General features: G+C 40.2%; 1 protein-coding gene across 4 annotated transcripts in view; it reads right to left on the bottom strand.

The window, feature by feature from the left end:
• Calx (sodium/calcium exchanger 3) overlaps positions 1-1,770 on the bottom strand; it is a 39,259-nt gene extending 37,489 nt beyond the window's left edge. For 3 of the 4 annotated variants that reach the window (XM_086839347.1, XM_086839354.1, XM_020943859.2), the window contains exon 1: positions 324-1,557. The gene's annotated coding sequence lies outside the window, so the exon portion shown is untranslated. Of the gene's footprint in view, positions 1-323 lie in introns of all 4 variants that reach the window. The other variant, XM_086839351.1, reaches the window with a different exon arrangement.
• Between the last annotated feature and the right edge of the window lie 3,561 nt (positions 1,771-5,331).

A 5,331-nucleotide genomic window follows, 5' to 3' on the forward strand; every position in this document is an offset into this window, starting at 1 on the left:
TATGCAGCATGGCCCAGAAGTTGTCGCTAATTCGCGGACAAAAGGCAAAGGCAAAGGCAAAGGCGAAGGCGAAGGCGAGGAGGCCTCGGCGGGCTTAATCGATAGCAAAGGCAAAAGGAAACGATACGGAAAAACAAACTGACAATTGTCACGGACTGCCCGCCGCCCACGAGCCGCCCTGGTAGCTCTTGCCCCGTTGTCAAGGTAGGACCGCCCTGCGTATGCGTAATATTCAAGCCGTCACACGGGTCGTATGCGTAATGGGTCCAACATAAGCCAAGAAGGGAAACGTGCTGCTAATGTAAATATCATTCATACGTTACCGGCAAATCCGAAGCGGAGATGGAGGCGCCAGTCTGGCGAGCTGCAGGACGGCTCACTGCCGATGCTGCTGACACAATTTTCGCCGTTCTCGCAGAGCTGCAGCTGCAGATACACGCACACACCGAGCCACCAGATACAGATACAGATGCGGTACGAATACGGGTACGGATACGGATACGGATACAGATGCAAGGGGCGCACGGATACAGACACAGATGCACTGCTGTGTTGGCCGAATTTGCAGTTGAGCTTGCCACGGACCCGGAGGCTGTTGAACTGCAAGTCCTGCGAACCCTTTCCTTTTCTCCTCGGCTCCTCCTCTGTTCGCTGTGTGTGTGTGTGTGTGGTTGCTGCTTCTTATGCCTTTTTCAGCTCTTTAGCCACTTTGGTGCACATTTTCATCTTCGCGTTGCCAAAAGTGAAAAGAGGCGGCCGGCGGTCAACGGTCAGAAAGCAGGTTCAAATGTCGGCGACCGCAGGCGCAGGTCCTGCCGCTGTATATGTGTCTGTGTGCCTGTCCTCTGCGTGTGTGTGTGCACAACTTTCCCAAAAGTATGCAAAGATATTTAGCCTAGTTTCGGCTCTCCAACATCACTGCGGTTGTTTTTGTTCTCGCTGCAGTTTCCTCGCATTTTGCACTCAAAAATCATAGCTTTTTCTAGCCAATTATGTCCTCGAATATATTTCAAAATTTAAATATTTATGGAAGATCGTTTCACTATTTTGCATTATTACACTATTTCCGTTCGTTCTTGTTTTTAGGCTGTTATTGTTGTTATAGCTCAACGCACAACAACAAACACACAGCGGTGTGTGTGCGTGTGTGTGTGTGTTCGTGTGTATCGTTGCTGAGTAGTAAAAATAGTAAAACGCTCGGCACTTAAAATAGGAGAAGCGCAGCAAAAAACCGTTTGCCGCTGCTTCTCTTCTATTGTTGTTGTTGTGGTTGTTGCTGTTGTTGCTATTGTTGGTATGGTTGTTGTGGTTGCTTTCGCCACTGCTGGTGCTGCTGCTGCTGCTGCGTGGGGAAATCACGGGAGAAAACGCTACACGCTCGCACGCCGGGTAATGAAAGACTATAATGCCGCCGACTAGCGAGCTACTAACCGACTGCCATACTGCCCGAAAGCTTCCTAAAAGCGACGAGCCCACCCGAAGGGCTGACGAGAGCCGACGAGTCGCTAGATAAGGCGAAGCCGAGTGCACAGGATAAGGAACGGAATGGCAATGGAACACCTGGCCAGGCGATAATAATTGCGCCGCACTCGCAAGTACTCTGGCTCTCTCCCGCTGTCACTCCTCCCGATTCCCCTGGCTAGTCCTCTCTTTTATTCTCTCTCTCTCTCTCTCTGGGTGCAGTCTCAGCAGCGCATTTCAGTGGATGGGTGGGCGGTTGGAGCCACCCCCCCTTCCCCAGTTCAAACTACCTCCAGCCCCCGACAGCCCCCGCTGTCTTAGACAAGCAAGCGCGTAAGTTTTTGACGCCCGTGTTAAGTCGGTTGGAAAAAAAAAGTTGCTGCTGAGTCTTCACTATACTCTGCCACGGGGAAAGGTATATCTAGAATTAGTTACAAGTCAACCAAGCTTGAATTTAAAGGCAAAACATAATATTATATATACATCTTTACAAAAGATCGAACTATATTTGAGCTATAAAATTTCCTCTATTAAAGTTGCTAAAATCTGGGGTTCTCAAGTATATGATCTCGTCGTCATAAACCTAATTACCCTACATTTTAGTCCTTGGATAAAATCATAAACTTATGGGTAATATAAAGTATAAAATGTAAATATATATTATTATTTATTAGTATAATTGATATTTATAAAGAAATGATAAAGTTATAAGGCTGGTTTCAAGCTGTTGATTGCTATGGCTTTTAAATATTAACATATATAATAAATATAAGTAAAATACGCATACAAACTAGGTTTTATTTAATTGTGGTAGTAAGCTATAGTTAAGTCTTTAAAACTGAATTGCTTCCCAAGTTTAAAAAAAAAATCAGACAAAGCTTATAAATTAAACCAACTTCAATCCAAAATTAAGTGATGAGTTTACTTTTACAGTAGTAAATATAACTCAATATAAAAAACAAAAATATGACTTAGTTCAAGTTTACGTACAAAAGTTAAACAAGCAAAAAACAATTATTATATTATATTATATTTATTTTATTAACTTGCGTTTAAGCAGGGGAAAATACTTGGTTTCAATTTCATTTCTTTACAATTGATTTCTTTTTACTCGTGTTTTATTGTAATCTTACATAAATAAAATTCTGTGAATACATATTTATTACTAAGAATACACATACGTATTTTAAATTCTAAAGAAATTTTTATACACTAAGTTTGCTTAATTATATCAATAGGAGTATCAAAGTAACAATTAGTATAAAAGAATAAACGAATAATAAAATGCAAATCTTTAATGAATTTTAAATAAAATACCTTTTTTATGTATTTCTCCTTTGAAATATCTCTCTTGAATAAATCTCTACAAATAATGTTTTATTAATATACATTAAATATAACCCCTCTGATAACACCATTCTTTTCCTTCTGAACTAGACAAGAGCAAGGCTCTTTCCTTATCATCCCTCGATAAAATGACACCCTAGTTTCAGGTATTATTCTGATTAGGATGTATATGCCCGCTTGCTAAATTATAGGGGCATGGTTGTGCCTTCAAAAGGTAGAGTCCCACAAACAAGTGTTCCTCCTGCGTTAGCGCTGGCTCGGGCTTCTGCGTATGCGTTGAGGACGGGACCCCGACGGGCCGCGAACTGCGAACTGCGAGCTGTCGTAAAAATAAATAAGCAAAACGGAAATTAATAAGACCCAAATGTTGCCGCTGTCGCAGCGACGACCTCCCTGCCAGTGCCTGCCCCTGGGACCTGCTGCGACAATAGCAACGGCAACATCATAACCAGCGGCGGTGACGGTGAACAAGAAGCATACGCTGCATGTCATTGCTGTAAATACAGTCGCAAATACGTATACATGAACAAGTATTGTTGGTCCCGCACACCCGCACACACACTTTGAGGTATAAGTGTGTGTGTGTGTGTGTTGGCAACCTTTTCCTGTCTTTGTATTTGGCTTCCATTTCTTTATATATTTTTTTTTTGTTCGTGAGAGCCTTTTCTATTTGTATTCGTTACGGGCCTGAACTCATTCGGCAGGGGCGCACATGGGGCGTATGAGCAATATATTTATGTTTATAGCCTCGTTTCCAGTTTTGTGTGCAGGCATAAAAATGTCGCGATTTTTTTCCTTCAAAGAAGACAATGAATTAATAGGCAAATGAATTCGTCTGACATGTTTGGAATATCAATAAAGATATTTACCGAATTAAATATTCAAAATATTGCAATTTAAGTAAGATACTTTCCTCTTTATGAAAATGATTAGATTTTACTTTAATAAAAATACAATTATGGTGGTTGTTTTTTTTTTTAAGTTTTATTTATGTAGTTTTTTTATTTTAATCATTGTTTAAATCTACAAATACATTTACAGCGGAGGGCGAAAGAACAAAAAATTAAAAATGTTTACTCATTGTTTTGTTGTTACATGCAAATTTTTTACTTCTGCGTGTTGTTTCGACAAATTGGTTGTTGTTTGTTTTTTGTTTCAAGTTCTTGCTTTTACCATCAAACGTTTATATATTTTCTGCATTTGTTTATAAATATTTGTAGTCCGTATTATGCATTAGTTATCATTTTTTGTTTTGCTTTTTGTCCTCGTTTGGTTTCTGTTTTGCTTCGATCTCGTTCTCGTATTAGTTTAGTTTTGTTTCATATTCATCTGCGACACATCAGCATCCATCGATCAATATTATTAATTACTCAATATAATTTGTTAACAACTAATAATAATAATTTTGTTTAGTTTTTTTTTTCATTTTCTTTCATAACTAACATGCCATAATTATCGTTATCTTCAATGCTAATGATCATCTTCACTAAGTTAGAAAACAAGACAGTTGGAAAACAAAAACAGCAGCGAATTCTAGAATTCTAGAACCGAGCTCGCTGCATGTCGGGGCGTATCTCTCTGCGTGGGTGTGACCGCCATCGAGCCGGACTTATCGGGGGTCCGAATATCGCCGCCTTCCGATAAGTTTTCACAGTTTTCAATTAGCCAGCGGGCGTATTGTCAGACCCACGCATTCGATAGCGACAATGCCGAGCTTTTCAATTTCAACAATTTCGTGGCCAACAATTTGACCGCTCAACCGTTCGTTACTGTCTCTGCGCGAGCGAGTGTGTTGTGTTGTGTGTGAGAGTGTGTGTGTTGTTGGGGGCGTGTGGGCGGGGAAAGCGATAAAAACAATGAAAAGAAAAAGTAAACACAATACTGCCTTGGGCTTGCCCCATTTTGGGGCGCTGTGCCGTGTAAAACTTACAAACATATTTTGTGGGCGTTTTTGTTTTTGTTTTCGTTTTTATTCATTCTGGGCTTAGGTATCGGTAACAGTATCGATATCGATAACGGGGGGACATAGCCCCGCCGCATCGCTGCATCTGTCTTGGGCTTAAATGCACACAAAGCATAATATTGCATGTCAATTGGTTTAAAGGGTTTTAGTTATATAAACATTTAGTTGGTTTCTTTAGATTTTAACAAATTCTTTTGCAGATTCTTTGCCAGGTTGCCGAACGCGGGCATCTATCTATCGATCGGAGGCTTATTTCCGCATCCGCTCCGTTCCCGCTTCCGTTTCCGGCTGTTGGCCAAGACAGGCTCAACGGATCGCAGATCGATTTTGTTATGGTTTCAATTTTGGGTTTTTTTTTTGGTGTATTGTATAGCTCCATTTATGTAATCAAATTTTTTGTTTTCCATATAATATATGTGTGTATATATATATAAACAATTATATTCCTTGTTTCTTGTGGTTTTTCTGTTTATATATACTTCGTTTTGCTCTCATCTTCCCTCTTTTTTCCGTTAAGCTGCGTTTTACACACACAAGTTTTGCAAATTAATTTATGCTTA

This window comes from Drosophila serrata, unplaced genomic scaffold (genome assembly GCF_035046125.1).
Source record: "Drosophila serrata isolate PLE 108 unplaced genomic scaffold, ASM3504612v1 contig_364, whole genome shotgun sequence".
In the NCBI taxonomy this organism is placed as follows: Eukaryota; Metazoa; Arthropoda; class Insecta; order Diptera; family Drosophilidae; genus Drosophila; species Drosophila serrata.